Raw genomic sequence first — 20,426 nt, 5'->3', positions numbered from 1 at the left:
TATACTGAACTGAACTAATGTAGACATGGATCATGGCTCAAACAGTTTATCTGGACTTCAGGTCCAGCTTGTTATAAAAGGTTCATTCATATTGGGACCTGTAGTCCAACACATCAGGGAATGATTCTTTAATCAACCCTGCTCAAAGAAACAGTTCCCAACTCTTAAAGGCCAAAGGTCCAATGAATTTAAGAGAGGAATTATGAATCTGTAATTATTTTAGGGCACAGTGGGACAGTTTTGTGGAGGGGTTCACTTGCTTTTTAAATATAGTAATACACTGAATAGTGCACCTCATTTTACAACATTTTTTTTTTTGCTAAGCTAAACTTCACCCAAACTGTGCTGGACTACAACTCCCAGAATGCACCAACATATTAGTTTTCTCAATGGATTACAACAGTAGTCTAACAGCATCAGGGTGTTAGACCACTGGGAAGTAGAAGAGGATGAAAAAGTATATACCTTTAACAGTCTATGTTGGTTTGTTATAGTCAATATGTTGCAAGAAAGCTTAGTCTGCTTACAGAAAACTACATACTCATAGGGCCATAACTATAGGTACTGGATTATAGCCTCCATCATGCTTTTACACTTGATAATATGAGAGGTTGAGAAGCTGCAGTCTGGCAATATTTGAGCAAAGCAACAGTGCTAGGTATGTACACCTTTATCTTGTAATGGCTGCTGGTGGCTACAGACAATAAATTCATAAACAGATTTAAATTGTATTCTAAATAAATAACCCCTTGCAGCCTATCAAACTTCTGCTTTCAATAGTATAACTGTAGTTGTCCAGTTGTAGCTACTGAACATTAGAGGTTTAAAATATCAGTGATCTATCCTGTGGCAGCTTCCAACCTAGCATCATGCATCAGTTAGTTGCAAATGCATCTTTTGACACTAGTTTTCACTTTTACCTGTTCATGTGAGCCTGGTGACCATTGCAGTATTGGCAAAGGACATTTAGAAAGATCTATTATCATGGGTAGGAGAGTTGCCTTCCCTTGACATTGCTTAAAGGGGCATCAACATGTACCAAAAACGGGCACCTGTACGCTAAATATGTTAATATATTGAACTAGCATGGTTTGGATGAAAACTGCTGATTCTTGTAATTGCTGTCAGCGCATATATCGATTAATTAGTTAATCCTCTGTGAATATGATACATTAGATGTAACTCACAAAAAAACGGGATAAGAGGAAATTAAAACAGTAGGTTTCTATCCACTTGCAAACCCCTAACAGGCCATTGTGTAACCAATTTCATTGCTGGATGGGAGCCAACAGGAATGACTGAGTAATTGACTTTTTAAGTTGAACAATATAAAAGGCACTTTTTAATTTAATGTGTGGAGTTCCAATGTAATTAGCTACCATAAAACTTATGGGTTTCCATGTTTGCCTGTTGTCTGGAGGTCCAGGTACTGTACATTATCATGAATTATCATCTATCTATCTATCTATCTATCTATCTATCTATCTATCTATCTGGCCAAAAGTTGACTTACTAAGCAATGTAAAATAAGGAGGACCATATGGGTACGGAATCCCGCCTTACATCCTAAGTCCAAGAGGTGGAGTTGAAGTCCTGATAAGTTGATATAGCTATTGTGCTAGCAAGGTTTGCAATGTACAAAAATTGGCCAGTTGCACACATATTATATTTATTTGATACCTACAAACCCAAAATAATCATATGTCACAACATATTGTGTCAGACTGGGCCTTCTACAACCCACCAGAGAACATCTAAGACCCACTCTCTCAACAAATAGATGTAGATAGTGATACATTTTGGTGTCATATAGGCCTGAGGTAGATATAAGGAAGGTCTGATGGGAATTAGCAACCATCAGGTATATATGTTGGTCAAGGGAAATTATACCCCCACCTTTTTGACATGGGCTCATTTAGTTGGGACTAAAAAAGTGCATAAACACTTACTGAGCTACCAGAATTAAATATAAACATAACATTTTTCACACAGACATAACTGATTTTAGAGATTAAAAGGAAACCAGGTACACTAATAAATGTATAATTTTTACACAGACATTCAGGATTCCACAGACTGAAAGGAAACCAGGATAGTCTGCTTGTGCTGACAAGAACCATTTCCCCAATCCTAAGGTTCCCTTAGTGATAAAACTCCATTCTAAGTCCCTCTGCTTTCCAAAGAATTTGTGCATCACTCACCATGGAAAACAGAGGGACTTTAAGTTCTAGAATCTATTATTTTACAATAGAGCAATGTAAGGAAGGGGTTGGGTCATGCTGTGAACCTAAATAATGGTCCCTACAAGCACAGGCAGACTATCCTGGTTTCCATTCAGTCTGTGGAATGCTGTATGTCTGTGTAAAAATGACATATTTATTAGTATACTTATTAGTGGATGTTCCAATATTAATGCACCCTGTCTGCATACGCCCAACTGAATGAGCTCCTGTCAAAAAGTGGGGTTTGTTTTCCCTTTAGCTGAACATTTCTCAGCCATAGGTTTACCTTTGTTAAAAGACAAGTGAACCTTTTATGTCAATAAGAGCTAATATTTCAATTTGTAGTATATTACACAAAATCACACAGCACATACAAAATTACATAGTATAGTTTAACCAGTGAGAAATAAAATATTTAAAAAATAAATACAAATTAACATTAACATTCTAGCCCCATAGAGAATATAATGTAAATGCTCAATAAAATGTTGGTGAACCGAGATGCGATTTAATGTATTATTCTTATTGTTTTGCGCCTATTACTGTGCATTTGTTGTGATTCTCTGTTGCACAAGCATTTCATCTGTATTGCCTTTATTTCATAAAACAGCGTTCCCTCGACTCCTTGTATTTTAGTAAACAGGAAATCTAAGTGTCTCAGATATGCTCGGCATTTTAAACGATCGCTTTTCATTATATTCATGAATATTTTAAATTACGTGATCACTTAAAGGTTTTCTTCAGTAAAATTTCTTGCCTAGAAGACGGGAGAGAATGACACTGAATTTATAATCTAAACCATTTGCATAGAGCTTGCTTATTTGCTCTGATTACATGTTATTTTATATTTAAAAACCTGGATTTTAAGGATCTAACCTGGAAAATGGGCTGTACTTTACAGGGGATGTGCAACCAAAACTGTTTTTTAAGGAAAAAAATGCAATGCTAAGCAACGTTATAGCTTACAATTATTAATGTCACTGGTTTTAAAGTTTTTTGTTTATATACTTACAAATACAAATACATTTAAAACCACGGAAACTGTTAAGTTAATGTATATTGTTGCTTAGTGATAAAGACTGTTTTTGGATGGAATTCTATAAACATAAGAATGAAGGGGCAGATTTAGAGATGCCAACTTCCTGGGAATAAAAGGCACAGGGCTTCAGCCACAGAGAGCAGAAACAGTTCAAATTCATCACATAAAAATGGAACAAGGTGAGGGAGGTCTTGCACTGCGAGTTGGTCTTTTTTTATTCGAATTTCAAAGTTATGGGAGTTCAAAAAATTCCCATTACTTTGAAATTCGACCCTTGATAAATCTGCCTCTTTGTGTGCTCACTGGAAGCATTTTCCCACCCCTTAGGCTCACAGTGTAATGCAGCCCCTTCCTCACCTTGTTCCATTTTGATGTGATGGATTTTAACTGCTTCTGCTCTCCAGAGAATTTGTGCCCCGACCACTATGGAAAGCAGAGGGTTTTCAAGAATCCATCACTTCATAATAGAACAAGGTGAGGGAAGTCTTGCACTGCGAGTAAACGGAACCCAGTAAATGTGCACAAGCACATGAGCTTATGTCAAGAAGGAGTGAATGTTTTCCCTTTATGTAATGTTCTGTATTGTAAAAGAGACAGGCCCGGATTTGTAGAAAGGCCACCAAGGCCCGGGCCTACGGCGGCAGGATTTTAGGGGCGGCGTGCTGCCCAACCACACCCACATTGGTTCATACACTGGGTATGTGCAGGAGATACAATTTTTTTTTATATTTTCAGTGCGCCAATGCTCCAGTCCCGATGATGAAAATTTGCACGAATAAAGGGGAGTGTACAGGGGTGACGAACGACAGTGGGTCTAGGGGCACCCGCTATGTAAATCCGGTCCTGAAAAGAGAAAATCATTGTCCAGGTTAACTGTTGATGTGCTATTTCCTTTGCCTGGCTAAGTACTCTTATCTCACTTGCTCTGCTATTGAATCTTGTTACAGTATCCCAATCCTCCAGTGAGGAAAACATGGATATTGGACACAGTGTTCTGAAAGCTGTATCGTCTCAGCCATAAAGCATGACAGAAAGCATCATGAAAAAATGGAGGGGTTGTAATATTTGATTTCCACAGTCCCTGCCACAGTGGAGATTACAGTCAGGTCCCTGTCACATTCACACAATCCACAAGGGTCAGTTTCATTAGGAGCCAATTAACCTGCCTGTATGTTGTTGTAAAGTGTCTTTGAACTAAAACTGCATGATTTGCTAAATATGTTGTGTATGCAGATAAAACAGCAGAGTGTAATAGCAGCTGTACGCTTTACAGTGGTGTTGATAAGTGAACATTAATACTAAAGCAAGATGGCAGTCTCTAATGAAAGATCTGTTATTAAACACAGCCACACCCACTTCTTGTGTAAGTAACACTTAAAAGTCACATCAGCAGATCTTCTAATAAAAATAAAAGTCCCTAGAATATGTGTCTGCATTTATCCCTTTGTTTTGTGTACGTTGGTGGCTGTGATGCTCCGAGGAGCAGATGTTAAGCCAAACAGCCTGATGTGCTGCCTTTTCTTGTGGGAGAGCAGAACTGTTCCTTGTGATGCATTGACTTGACAGCTGCTGGATTTCATGGTGTTGCTAAGAAGCCATTAGTGGTGTCATTGAATTGAAACAGAACAGTCACTCCCAGCTTGATCTGCCATTGCAAATGTCTCCGGTGCTACTTCTCTGTATTGCCAGATCACTCTGCAAGCAGTCATCTTTTTAGGAGGGGTTTGGACTGCTCGAGTTTCATATTTACTGAACATAAGAGGGTGCTTGGTAGAGTTAACTCACTCCAGTCTGTGAAATAGTTTGGAAATATTCAAATAGTAATGTAAAATATTGAATTTACTAGCAACATTGAATAGTTAATTGAACTTGATATTAAAATGCAGGGCAGCTTTAAGTCACTAGTGGACCCATGGCAAAGAACTCATTGTCCGGCCCCTACACCCATCCCTAAAAAATATGTGATAGTACTTGAATATAACGAGGCAGACAAATACGAAGTGCAGGGGAGGGTGCAATCCACCATGTTTTTTACACTTTTTTTCCCTGTCCTGCACTTTGTACCTTGGCAATCGATCTTTGCATTACAAATACAGCACAGAGATCAGTCTTTCCCCCATATACAGAGCTGCCTGCTTTCTGCAGCTCTATATGTATGAGGGGCAGTTGGGGGAGGCAAACAAAGTTCCATCTTCTGCTACTTACCGGTCCTCTAACTTGTGCATCATGAAGACATTTGGGGGTGCCTAAGAGCACAGGGCTCTAAGGAAACTTATTGTTGCTGCTTGAGAGATGCATGAGATTCAGAATTCAGGAATGCCCCAAAAGCAAGGGGTTACTGAAGGAGCACTGTGGGTGATGATGTTTCACCCCTGCAAAAATCAATGAGCAAGAGCAGTACAGTGGTATTAGCAACAAAAATGGGGTCCATGTAGGAAAGATACCAAAATTGTAAGCTTGTCTGATGTGAATATTACTATACAGCACCGAGAAGATGTTGAAGCTGCTTTTTTTTATCATTCAACACAAGCTGTTGGGTATTTTTGTCAGCAGGATAGACCTGAAGTTTTCTATTGCCCTGCACTCCAGCTCACTTCCCCTGTCTTTGTGCTGAAGTCAGCTACTGCAGGTTAGGGGGCAACCATGCTTTAAAGCACATTTTCAGTAAGTGCTGCTGTTTCCAAGTAATTTGGCACCAAGCCGGAGCAAATGCTGTTTTGTTTGTTAAATGGCTCAGAAATCTGCAAATATCTTTATTACAGGAGATGCATACGGAACTGTTTATGGCTGCATGTATATTCATGGGCAGAGAGCTTTGTCTGAAAACAGGGCACGCAATATAATCAGCTGAGATTTATCCAAAAGGCATGGAAAGCAACACATTAAATAGGAGGAATAGCAGGGGAACAAATGTGAGAGCATAAGATCTCTACCAGCCATCGCTAATTCTAATGCTTCACTGTGCCTAGCCGGGTGTCATTCTGAATGTATGGAGAGTCCGAACCCTCGAATCCTTCACAAAAGATTTGGCCAAATATGAAACCCGAATACTAATTTGCATATGCAAATTAGGGATGGGAGGGGAAAAATATTTCACATGACTCACTAAAATTTGTGTATTATAATAAATAAAGTACCCCCAGTTGTAAAATATGAGGATATTAGAAGTTACCTCGGAGTTCCATGACCTGTATAAAAACACTCGGCCTTCGGCCTCGTGTTTTTATATGGTCATGAAACTCCTCGGTAACTAATAATATCCTTATATTTTACAAGAGGGGGTACTTTATTCACTATATATTTTACAAAAGGGGGTACTTTATTCACTATATATATATATATATATATATATATATATATATATATATATATATATATATATATATATATATATATATATATATATATATATATATATATATATATAGTGAATAAAGTACCCCCTTTTGTAAAATATATAGTGAATAAAGTACCCCCTCTTGTAAAATATAAGGATATTATTAGTTACCGAGGAGTTTCATGACCATATAAAAACACGAGGCCGAAGGCCGAGTGTTTTTATACAGGTCATGGAACTCCGAGGTAACTTCTAATATCCTCATATTTTACAACTGGGGGTACTTTATTTATTATAATACACAAATTTTAGTGAGTCATGTGACAGAAATGACATCACTACTCACCGTTTATAACTGATGACATCACTACTCACCGTTTATAAGGATATAATTTACAGGATATTCATGGCTTTTGTGTATTATAAGGATATTATAAGTTACCGAGGAGTTTCATGACCATATAAAAACACGAGGCCGAAGGCCGAGTGTTTTTATACAGGTCAGGAAACTCCGAGGTAACTTCTAATATCCTCATATTTTACAACTGGGGGTACTTTATTTATTATAATACACAAGTTTCGGTGAGTCATGTGACAGAAATGACATCAGAACTCACCGTTTATAACTGATGACATCAGAACTCACCGTTTATAAGGATATAATTTACAGGATATTCATGGCTTTTGTGCATTATATATATATATACACTTTCCAATGAGTATCCGCACTCCAAGGCTGTTGCTAATGGCGGGGTGCACGGTAATTGTATGTATATCAATTATCAGAAGACCAGCACTCCCTTTTAAAACGTAATAATTTTATTGTCGTAGCATCAAATGCCCGACGTTTCGGTCCACATTTGGACCTTTTTCAAGGATGAAAACCTTGAAAAAGGTCCAAATGTGGACACACACACACACATACAGGAAGGTTGTCAATCTACAGAATTATCATCAATTACTATTTATCATCACCTGGCTATTAAATATCATTAATATATCTGCTATCATTGTATTAAATATCTGCACAATCTATCAATTATCTATCTGTCTGTCTGTCTATCTTACTATTGGAGAACTGACATCAGCCTCCAAGTCATGTGTCCAGCAGACCCCCCCCCCCAGATACCTGCATCTACATTTTCTTCTCACCCAATTCCCATTATTTTTACAGGTACCCAACCTGCTTCAGGGCAAGTTTGGATAACCCTGATATTAACATATAGTTACAATAAACACCTAGGGGCAGATTTATCAAAGGTCGAGGTGAATTTTCTAATGAAAAAAATTAGAATTGCAAGCTATTTTTTGTGAACTTCGACTAGGGGATAGTCCAAATTCGATTCAAATTTGAAAATGTCATGTATATCATGTACTGTACGTCTATTTAAAAATTCAACCATTCGCCATCTAAAACCTGCCGAAAGCCTATAGGGGACCTTCTAGAACCCATTTGGAGCCAATTGGTGAACTTTGAAAAATCTAAGGTTTTTTTGGGAAAAACTTTGATCGAATGCGCTATTCCTTCGATTCGTATGATTCTAATTCGGCCGAATACGGACCTATTAGATTGAAAACTGACCTATTTGACCAAAAAAAATTAGACTTAATTTCGGTTGGTCTTTTTAAATTCGACTTTCGATGTTTTGTTTTTTTTAATTCGAAATTCAACCCTTGATAAATATGCCTCCTAATGAATTAAACTTCTTACCCAAGCATCTGCTGCATTTTTGCTTGAGTGCTGGGAAATCCAAAAGTGCAGGGCAAGCTTTCATTGTATGATCCCATTGGGCAGCAGCTTATGACTGGATAGTCACAAGGATGTCATCTTTTTTTATATGGCATGAAAGATGATAACTTTTGCTTTTTGTGATCAGGTAAGCAGGCAAGTTGCACAATTTCCTGAAATAATTTGCCAGAAATAAAAGCAGATTACTTAACCGCTGAAATACGTATTTCCCCTAAAACAATATCATAACTGTTATGCCAGATTTAAGAAACAATGTAAGAAAGAGAAAATTTCCTTTCTTGATAATTTCCATGCTAAAGCTTCTCTTTGTTCACAGAGGATACAATATCTCCAGGGCCTGCATTGTACTGATGACATTGGCGTATTTATTCCTCAGAAAATAAAGGCTGATGCCTGAAATTTTAATGTTTTTGAAGTCACTGAAAGCAGAGGCTTGGGCAGGGTCGGATTTGCTACGGCTTTTGAAATGGTGTTGCATTTTGTTTCCTGATTTATTAATCTCCTGGCAAATAATGTACCTACATTGCCTATCCAGGGTTGCCTATTGCTTATCCACAATATATTTCAGCCTGGGTTTGGAAAATGTCCCATTGTACATTGGCTATGTATTCATTGTAATAGGAAGGTTGAGTAGGTGCATCCTACTGTTTACAAATAGTGAGTACAGGTATGGGATCCACTATCTGGAAATCCATTGTCCAGAAAGCTCCGAATTAAGGAAAATCCATCTCCCATAGACTAAATTTTTTAATTTATCCAAATAATCCAAATTTGTAAAATGTATTTCCTTTTTCTCTGTAATAATAATTTGTACTTGATCCAAACTAAGATATAACAAATCCTTGTTTGAGGCAAAACAAGCCTATAGGATTTATTTAATGTTTAACTGATTTTCTTGTAGACTTAAGGCAGTGATCCCCAACCAGTAGCTCGTGAGCAACATGTTGCTCTCCAACCCCTTGGATGTTGCTCTCAGTGGCCTCAAAGCAGGTGATAATTTTTTTATTCCAGACTTGGTGGCAAGTTTTGGTTGCATAAAAACCAGGTGTACTGTCAAATAGAGCCTCCTGTAGATGAAGAGTCCACATAGGGGCTACCAATAGCCAATCACAGCCCTTATTTGGCACCGCCCAGGAACGGTTTCCCTGCTTGTGTTGCTCCCCAACTCTTTTTAAATCTGAATGTTGCTCATGGGTGAAAAAGGTTGGGGATCCCTGACTTAAGGTATGAAGATCCAAACTATGGAAAGATCTTTTATTTTGAAAACCCCAGGTCCTGAGCATTCTGGATAACAGGCCCCATACCTGTATATGCAAAATGTCTGTTTTCACCACCAGAGTCTTTTACAAGCGTCGCGGCAGACTGTGCTTTTTCTAAGGGCCCCACTGTCGTAATTTGTAACCACAAGTGCAATGAGCAAAAGTAGCAGAATTGTGTTCACACTTTATCATAAATCAGACACCTTTACACTGAAGATTCTCTAAGCTCAGTTGCCATTGTTTCTTGAATTCAGTGTGACGTTTTCTTTTGATGCAACTATGGTGTTTGACACAAGCCACTCTGGGAACCCTGCCATCTTGGTCAGAGGTGGAAGTAGCTCCAGTGTTCCCATGATTGGTTAATAGTAGGGATGCACGGCCACTTTTGAATCTAAAGGATTCGGAAAAATCCCAAACCAAAGCCAAATGTAAAAGGGTTGGTTCACCAAGTTAACGTTTAGTATGTTCTAGAGTTGCCAATTCTAAGCAGCTTTTGAATTAGTCTTCATTGTTTTTGTTTTTTATTAGTCTGACTTTTTACAGCTTTCAAATGAGGGTCACGTACCCCACCTAAAAAACAAATGCTTTGTACAGCTACCAGCTAACAATGTTATTGTTACTTTTTATTATTCTCCTTTCTATTCAGACCTCCTTCCTATTCATATTCCAGATTCATATTCAAATAAATGCATTGTTGCTAGGGTAATTTGGACTGGAGCAACCAGACTTCTGAAATTGCAAACTGGAGGGCTGATGAATAAAAAGTGAAATAACTCAAAAACTACAAATTAATAAAACATTTAAATCAATTGCAAATTGTCGTAGAATATCACTCTATACATCATATTAAAAGTTAACTCAAAACAACCCCTTTCATTAGAACATGCGATTTAGGGCAAGGGAGGGGGTACATGGGGGGGTTTGAATTGTGAGCATTACCGCAACTGCACTAGTGGTCATAATGTTCACTCGTCAAATGAGCGGATTTTTGTGTAATTCGGCCCCTTAGATGCTGGCCCAAATCAGATAGATTTGATGGTTTGGCCCCCAAGCCAATGACTGAAGTATAACAAGTGTCTGTACCGGCACATGGGGAAAGAACTGCATCTATGCACTGAAGCAACCTGACAGGGGTTTCAACCCTGCCAGATATTTGTCAGGAATGGCCCATACATATGGCCACCTTAAAGGAATTGTTCAGTATAAAAATAAAAAACTGGGTAAATAGAGAGCTGAAAAGCAGTAAGTTGTGTTGTGTTATATTAGACATCAGCTCACTCCAGCCTTTATACATTACATTTTTGGCTAACTAACTATATTAGAAACATTTTTTATTTTGCACAGCCTATCTATTTATCCAGTTTTTATATTAACACTGAGCTGTTCCTTTAAGTTGAAGTTATCTTACTCTGGGAAGCTGCAACATTGTCTTTCAAATCCCATATGGATGTATTAGTGCTACTGTTGTTTTTTACAATGCAGTAACAGTACAAACAAGAGGGCAAACATTGCAATAAATATAAGTAAATATACACGGTGATAACTATTAGTGCCATATGTTAAAAGCCACAAGAGGAAGGAAGTTCCTGTTACAGAGATATCCCTCTCATTGTGTTATCATTCTCTAACAAGACACCATTGTCTGATACTGTTAAAGGTGTAGCCCATTGAACAGCGTTCTAAATGGAATACATTAACTACAGGCCATCTGTCTAGTGTCTCATGCTACGAGTGCCCTTAGTAAGCTTGTTCATGCAAGAGGTTCAGAAGGCTTTCAGAAAGTCCTGAACATAGCAGTCTTGTTGCACAGTGGACTTAAAATGTCTGTGCATGAGCAGTCAGCTATTTGGGCCCAAAATGATTGCTTGCCAGACAAAGACCAGAGATTTTCTTCATAGACCTTTCAATATCTGAAAAAGCCAGATCCAGATAATTTGCTTGGTTTAGGTAGCAAAAAACAGCCAAGGACCTCATTGACCTATTGTTTCAAGGTTGAGACTCATGGTTCTATGAAGCCCATCTTTATGCCATTTTTTATATAATTTTTGTAATTGTTTATATTTTTTAATATATAAAATGTTATAATTTTTTAATAACATAGCTCTCCCTTACCTTCTCTTTAATGCATCATCCCTGTGACAAAGCTAATGAACAATAGTTTCTCCCTTTAAAGCAGCCCTGACTTAATGGAAATAGAGGATATTCGTACAGGACTATATACTTATACAGCATGCAAATGAAAAAAACCTTGGCCTAGATGTGTCAACATTCAGCAAGGATTCTCCTGTTCATATTATCAGCATTAACTGTATCATTCATCAGTATTCCTCAGAGTGCCAGGACTGGAAATAGAGAATAGTGGGGTCCCACATCTCATGTAGGGGGTTTAAAGAGGTTGTTCACCTTAGAGTTAAGTTCTAGTATGATGTAAAGAGTGATATTTTGATACAATTTTCAATTGGTTTTGTTATTTTATTATTTGTAGTTTGTTAGTTATTTAGCATTGTATTTAGCATTTTATTCAGCAGCTCTCCAGTTGCAATTTCGGCAATCTGGTTGCTATGGTCCAAATTACCTTAGTAACTATACATTGATTTGAATAATAGACTACAATATGAATAGGAGAGAGCAAGAAAAGCCAGAGCCAGAATAACACTTAGTAAGGCTGCCCTTTAGGGTTCTTCCACACTGGCATTTCTTTAAGCCTTTAAAAACACATGTTGAGCACAAAATATGCATGTATCAGGGCTTACTTGCAAGTTGCAAATCTAGACGTAGTGCAAAAAGAAAAATTTTGCATGCTGCATTTGGGTGTGAACAAATAGCAACAGGCCTCTGCACTTCATTTTAGAACACAGAGACCTATGTCTGCCTTCACAAGTACAGTACTGACTGCTTTAGTCAGCGTTGTGTTGGTGAAGGGCAGGCCCCCTGCCACCCCCTACCCGACCCTTACCTTGGATATTATTCAGACACACAAGTCCTGCATCAGGCCTTTTACTTACCATGTCCCCTTAGGCAGGTTTAGATGCGCCTCAATGCTGCGCTTATCACCACACCAAGCACCGGATTTTTCATCTGGTGCTCAGAGCAGGAGTGCATATACTCCTTGTGCTCCTTAGTGCTCTAGCACTTGTGCCCCCCCCCCAGGGTTATAAATGACCCCTATTGTATTTATATGCAAAAAAATGTAGTGCGCTGCTTCTAAAAAAAATGGAATGAAATGCAAATGCAATAAAACACGGAGTGCTCATGAGTACAACCAGGCAGAATATAATGGAATCAACTCATTGATGCTCTTTGATGAATCTCAAACCAGCAGCAAACACACAAAAAATACCAGTCTGTAAAAGCCCTAATGAGGAAGAGAGCATTTGATTGAAAGAAGGGTTAATAAAAAGCAATGTTTCTGAAACCAACTAACAGAAAGCAGAGTATTGCAGAGTATTGTGTAAAGAGAAATAATTGTGCCTCCCTCTCCTTGTTTGCCTTCTTACACTTTTCCACTGGCATACACTCATTAATCAAACAAGCTGCACTCCTGCTGAGGCCAGAGAGCTTCATCAAATTGGCAGCCGGTATTGGTGTAAAGAACGGTGTACTGAAGCTCTTAACGCGCCGGGACACAAATAAATCTAAGGTCTTTGTATGCAAACCCTGGAGGTTAATACTGTATAATTCAGTGTCCTGTCTCTCTTTTTTTATGATTGATGTTTTTAAACGTTTTGAAGCCTTTTCAGCAGGTCAAGGCCGACTCCATCTGATTGGTCCAAGCCAAAAAAAGCATTCATATTTTTTTTTATATCTAAACGATTGTTGTCACGGGCACGAGATGTACGTGTGATTGACAGTCCCTGCTGTGATAATGGGCCGTGCACGATGAAATACCAATACTCTGGGTCTGTTTGCTTGAAAGCTTGTAACTATTTGTATCCTTAGCAGGCCTAACATTAGAACAAACAAATGCCACCAAGACCAGGACTGTGAGTTGCTTTTTCCATGAATTGGTTGCATATTCATAATTCCTGAGCAGCTGCTTACAGGCAGCACATAGTCATTTGCAAGCTATTATAATCCATTCTGCTCACACACGCTCAGCCTCCTTCTATTTTTTTTTCTTTATTATTGATCTACCTGCATTTAAAATCTGGTCACTGCTGCAAACGAGGCCCTTTTGCTTTAGCTGCGCTTGCAACATGCGACAGCTTCTATTTTTAAATATTTAATTTTGACTAAACGCTGTGCTAAATGATAAAGACTTGGAGGAATCTTAAAGGTCATCCATGACACGTTAATCTGTGATGGAAAAAGAAAGAGACGATAGGCTGCAATACATTCTAAGAAGCTTCATACGGCCACATTCAATCTCAGGAATGCATTGTTCTTTGTATCTAATTTCAGCCAGTTGTTTTCTCATCTCATGGATTGTCATGCGTTTCTGCTGCTCAGATGTTTCATCCTTTATCTAATAGGTCATCAAATATTATTTAGTTTAAGAAAGGCGTATTTAGTATATGGAATTTTACTGTATCTCAGATATATATATACAGTAGATATATACACACACACATATACACACAATCCTATGAGAGGTTACAGGTAGAACATGTGTTACATACGACCCACTTACCCAGCTTAGCCCTTGCTGAAGTGTTGGAAGAGAGGGTGAGGTAGCTGAACTGTAACTCTCTACTGCGTATTGGAATATTCTGGGTGCCAGTGGCTCCTATCTATTAGCTATATATTTATTGAACATTCAGATAAGCAATAAGAGGTACTCCCTTTGTGCTACTAATGAGGTAAAACAAAGACTTGCTCTTGCTAGGGTTATGTAATAAAGTATCTGCTACTTATCTAGTCACATCTAGTAACCAATCAGCAAATAGCAGTTGCCGGTCACCTGTTTAATAGCAAACATCTTATTGGTTGCTATGGGTTACTGCACCATTGCATATGGAGGACTTACAAGTATTTTATATCCGGAGCTATACCAGTTTGCCAATTGCTAAAACTCATTCATTGGGGTAGATTTATCAAAGAGTGAAGTTAGAGATTTCCACAGAGTGAAATACCGCCTCTCTCCATTCATTTCTATGGTATTTCTAACGACATATTTATCAAAGGGTGAACTTTCACTACCACCACCATCCTTTGATAAATATGCCTTTAAAAATCCCATAGGAATGAATGGAGAGATATTTCACTCTGCGGATTATGGAGATCTCTAACTTCACTCTTTGATAAATCTACCCCATTGTGTCTATATATCTCCATCAATGGTTTCCTTAATTCCTTAGGGTTTAACATTTTCCACCAGTACTGAGGCCTCACTTTACCTCAGGCCCTCCAGCACCATATACTTCCTGCTAAAGTGGAGTCCAAAGAGGAAGATGCATAGGTTCCCTCCCAATTTCTAGACTAGGGACCCAGGATCTAGTCACACTATAGCAGTGCCATTGGGAATACCTACCTCCTGAGTAGGCACATGTTACTAGTCAGAGACTTCCTCCTTCCTCCTTATTTATCCAAATAAGGGATGAAATGCAGGTGCTTCAGGGGGTTATGGAATGCTTAGGGACACAATATGTCCTGAAATGGTGGGGGGCACTGTGCCTGTCTTCTGGTGCTGCCATTCCAAACATGGAAAAGTGTGAGGCATGGTCAAAATGTTTTTACCATGCTACATGCAGCAGATTATTATTTTTCTCTTTGTGTTTTTTATGTCTTGAGAAGTATGCAAACGTTAATTACGCCAGTGATATATCAGGAAATTCTTGGGTCTCACCACTGTGTCTGTCATGAAATGCTTGGGAGCCATATTGTCATGATGATGATAAAATGCAAAGGAGCAACAGGTGGCTTGGGGACCACAGTGTGCCACAATATGCCATGAAATGTGGAGGCCATACTGTGTCAGTCATTTTGACCATTTTATAAAGGGGGTGTGTTTTTATTAATTAGTTGTGGTATCTGGACAAACTAGACATGGCCAAAATTTTACTGACACGCTACATGTGCAGTTCACTTTGTCCTTGTGTAATTTTTTTTTTTAATATTGGGTGGTATGATAGATATGTACATATATGCAGAGTCATTGTGCAATTGTACATTTTAGAATTTCTTATCTAATATAAGACCGAAACGTTGGACACAAAGCTGTGTTGAATAAAAGCACTTTTGATTCATCTGAAAATGAGTGTGCTGATCTCCTCACTATCTACAAATGAACAATTGATCTTGCACCTCAGCTATCATACAAAAATAGAGTGCGGACGCCCACAGGACTTATATATATATATATATATATATATATAGTGACTAAAGTACCCCCTCTTGTAAAATGTAAGGATATTATAAGTTACCGAGGAGTTTCATGACCATATAAAAACACGAGGCCAATGGCCGAGTATTTTTATACAGGTCATGGAACTCCGAGGTAACTTCTAATATCCTCATACTTTGCAACTGGGGGCACCCTTATTTAATATAATACAATATAAGTTGCAGTGAGTCATGTGACAGAAATGACATCAGAACTCACCATTTATAAGGACATAATTTACAAGATATTCATGGCTTTTGTGTATATATATATATATATATATATATATATATATATATATTATATATAAATATATGCTGTTTGGGCTGGAGCACACACAATCAAAGGATCACAACTGCCTGGGTGCTGGTTATAAAGTAATGTAAAGGTACAAAAAAGGAAGGAACCACACTCATAAGTCTTTAGTGAAAAATTCAGTGGTTTATTTCAAGGTTACGGTATAGTATAGTATATGTTATATTTGAGGTTAGCTAACAACATCACTTTTAGCCAAGTTCAGTTTTTGGATAATTTCCATACAGGAAAATTTGGCAACTAAAACAAACAGTTTGTGTTTTACCTCCTGCCAATTCCCAGAATCCTTTGCTCTTCTTGTCATGCATTTATTTAAGCTTTTTAAAAAAAAAACAAAAAAACCTGAACGATTTCTGTGCCAAATGTGGGATCCACCTCTGCTTTCAGTTGCTCTAAATTATTAACTGTTGAAGACTTTAATATGAACAAAGCAGTTGTAGGAGAAATCCTGACTAAATGTTGCCATTATAATCTCATACTTATGCTTTTTAGCAGTGATGGTGAACTAAAATGTTCATGAAATTATATGAGAGGTTTATAATTTATATATTGCTGTTTGAAAACTGTCTTATTTTTACTCTGGGTCAGAGTGTTGAAACAATGTAGCAGAAGTCAGTATTTTCCTATAGATCTGTTAATCAGCTACTTCTACATTGATTTAAGAGTCAGAAACAGTAGTGCCGAGAATATACACAGTCAAACAGATACTGCCTTCAGTAGAAAATACAGTAGAAAACACTCTCTCAACCCAACCTGGCAAGCAGATGATACTAATATACTTGTGCCTGATCTGGGGCATCCTGGAGTATGTAAATAACTGACAACATTGGTTCTGTATGGTTGGCCAGGGGCCCAAAAAGGAGCAATGGTTGTACAGGTCAGCTGAATTCCATGACCATTACACTCTGTGGTCAGATGTTTCAGCACCAGTGGCTCTGCCAAAAGAAATGTCCTACTGATGAAGTTAGTTAAATCAGTAAGATCAGATTTAAGCTATACACCAAAAGACCCAGTTCTTGAGCATGTGACCAGATTTCACTAAGACACATAGATGATGTTTTGATGAGCTGCTTAAGATCTCTGGTCCTGGAGAGAAATGGTGTTTGGTGTATGTAGAACTGAGGAGGGAATGCAAGGGCATGTTAATGTGTTACAGCTGTGAGCCCAAATAGAGTCTATCTTTGCCTGGAGAGACATTCTCAATGCTGGACAGTTATTTATTATTCAGCAGACTTCCCTTAGTTTATTTCTTCTTCCCCTTAAGCTGGAGAGCTGCTATTAAACTTAAAGGCAAAGTAGTTTTGAATGTTTTATTGCAGATGGAAAACACATGGAAAGAAATAGGAAACACACAGGCAAGCAGATGTTGTTGAACTCTAACACTCAGTATGCCATCACAAAACTGTGGGAGTTGTTGGTCTGCAACATCTTGAGCCCTGTAGGTTTCCTATCTTTGTTATTAAAATGCAATACCTTACCATACTAACCATGTAACCCTTTCTTTGCAGGGGCTTTTTAATCTTGATGTAAGTAAATACAGCTCATCAAAAATCAACAAAGAATCTGGAAAAGTAAATTCTATGCTCTCAGGTCCCCAAGAAGTAGAATTCAATTTATAACCCCTACCAGGTAAGCAGTAACATTTTTATTGATGTGAATGAATGTGTGTGTGTGTGTGTGTGTATATATATATATATATATATAAATGTGTGTGTATATATATATATATAATTCAAAAACGGACAGCGCTCAACTTAATGCAAAAGAGTTATATTGTGAAACATTCAGTAGTGACGTTTCGAGCCAAATGTGGCTCTTTTTCAAGCCATGTGGGCAATGATGTCTAAAATCTACACAGTCCATACAAGTTTATATAATCCAACAGAGGAAGTGACTCATAAATTCTTTCAATATGCCTGATACAGGGCTTCTGCCGCTAACACTGTATGGAATAAAAAACCCATTACTTATAACATTGTAACAATGCATCAGTGTATCTATGGTATATGTACATAGCAACATAGTAAAATCTTCATAGTTACAGAAATAGATACAGATTATAATCTTTATTGAGTCTGTGTGGATATAAGGAATTCAATTTTTTTATCCACCAGACTTCCCTCTGTTTCAATTTTAACTCTCTCTGTTTAATGGGGGTATCACTTCTAATATCGTGAACTTCAATTGTTCAGCAGTGTGACCCTTGTCTTTAAAATGTTTAGAGAGCGGTAGTGCCGCATTCCCTACATTAATGGTAGATCTATGTTGGGAAATACGTGACTTTACTTTTTGTATTGTTTCCCCAACATAGATCTTACCACATGGGCATACTATGGCATATATGACATACTGTGAAATACAAGTGTAATATCCCCTCATGTAGTATCTTTCTCCAGTTCCTCGATGTTCAAAGAACTTACCCTTTATTACATAGCGTCATTGTTTACAGTTTAGGCATGGATACATCCCACAGTTTCTAGTGCCTACATATGTCTCCCTTAATTTAGTTTCATTCTGCACATGACTTTTAGTTACTTGTGAACCAATGGTTTTACCTCTCCTATATGAAATTAAAGGGGGCAATGCAAATTCATCTACCATGGGATAAGCTCAGATCAGGCAGAAAAAAGTGTTGCACAAAATAGAGAAATGAAGAAAAACAGGAGCCCTAGGGTCATATTTGTCACCCAATATGATGAATCCAATAAGTTAACCAATGAAATATTGAGGAAACATTGATATCTCTTACGTAGAGCTTATCCCATGGTAGATGAATTTGCATTGCCCAAGCATTCTGAATAATAGATTCCATACCTAAAAGAATCGGAAACCTGCTGCAAATTTCAAAAAGAACATGTATCCCCCTGATCCAAAGCATTTGTATAATCCCATACCTGTAGAAAACATATGCAAAGTAGTACATCTTGCATGCATTCAGCAGCAAAAAATAATACAATAGTATAAAATAGTAGTAAATGCACAGTCAATATGCACACAATGTACAATATACACACATACCTGTCTCCTTTCACAATTGAAAAAATTAACCACCCTGGCTACACCCATAAGCTCTATGGGGCAGGGATCTCCTTTTTCTTTTATCTCTTAACACTCAGCACTTATTATTATATACCTGTCATTCATGTTCTTTGTAGGACACACATCATTTGCTTTCAGGTATTGGGACTGTAGTAGGTTACCCATCTAATCAAATATAACAAGTAATATTATTTTTTCAAGTATGTGATTACCAGCCTTTTCTTGTAATTAATTCAAAACTTAAAGTGTTACCTCCCTGTTATCTAGGGGAGCTGAACTCTACCAAGGCTGCATGTCTGTACAACCTTTATTGAGGGCTGGGGACAGTGAAAGGCTCAAGAACCACTGTAAACCATATCTCCAACCATTCAGAACATAGCACTACCACTATGGCCAATGGAACAGCTTAAGACACAGTGCAGTCTTATGACAGAGACAACAGTTGTATCCCAAGACAATGATTGCCTGGGGGTACCAAAGAAGTAGATTTCTAAAAAGGGCAGGAGTATGTGCCTGTGGCTATTGGTCAGTTGGTGTTTGATATTGTAAATCACAAAGGCTGGTTGTAGGCGTGAGTGGTGTAGGGAACCACTGAGGCTGGTCAGAGTGCATTCATTTAGGAGAATATTATAGAAACCCTTAGGTCCTGCTTATTCTGCTGCAGAGATCAGTGTTGGACTGGGACTCCTAGGGCCCACCAGATAACCTGACACCCTGGGTCCACTCTGACAGCAATTAGATATAGATAGTGCCAGATAGTATAGGAATTGTTCTTCTTAAAGGATAACTAAAGCTTAAGTAAAGAAGTAGGCTAGAAATGTTGTTTATTGTGTTTTGGGTTTCTATACCAGCCCAAGGCAACCACAGCCCTTAAGCAGGGAACATCTGTGTCTCCAAAGATGCCCCAGTAGCTCCCCACCTTCTTTTCTGCTCATTCACTTCACATGATCAGTACTGCTGTAAGTTACTCAGTTTAGGGACTGACTCACAATGTATAGTACACATGGAATATAAATGTCACAATATAAGGCTGATTAGTAATTAACCCATATAAGTGCTATATGGCATCACAGAAACCATTATTGCTGCTATTGAGGAGCTGAAACTTTTTTAATTTAGGCTCATTTTTAGGGTTTAGTTCTC

At 38.0% G+C, this 20,426-nt stretch overlaps 1 protein-coding gene across 6 annotated transcripts in view; it reads left to right on the top strand.

The window, feature by feature from the left end:
* baz2b.L (bromodomain adjacent to zinc finger domain 2B L homeolog) overlaps positions 1–20,426 on the top strand; it is a 159,747-nt gene that overhangs the window by 10,851 nt on the left and 128,470 nt on the right. For all 6 annotated transcript variants that reach the window (XM_018235811.2, XM_041576126.1, XM_018235810.2 and 3 more), the window contains one exon: positions 17,753–17,873. The gene's annotated coding sequence lies outside the window, so the exon portion shown is untranslated. The remainder of the gene's footprint in view (positions 1–17,752; positions 17,874–20,426) is intronic.

The sequence above is a fragment of the Xenopus laevis genome, chromosome 9_10L, assembly GCF_017654675.1.
Source record: "Xenopus laevis strain J_2021 chromosome 9_10L, Xenopus_laevis_v10.1, whole genome shotgun sequence".
Lineage (NCBI taxonomy): Eukaryota > Metazoa > Chordata > Amphibia > Anura > Pipidae > Xenopus > Xenopus laevis.
Note: the sequence above shows the minus strand (reverse complement) of the source record. Positions and strands in the feature narration are given on the sequence as shown.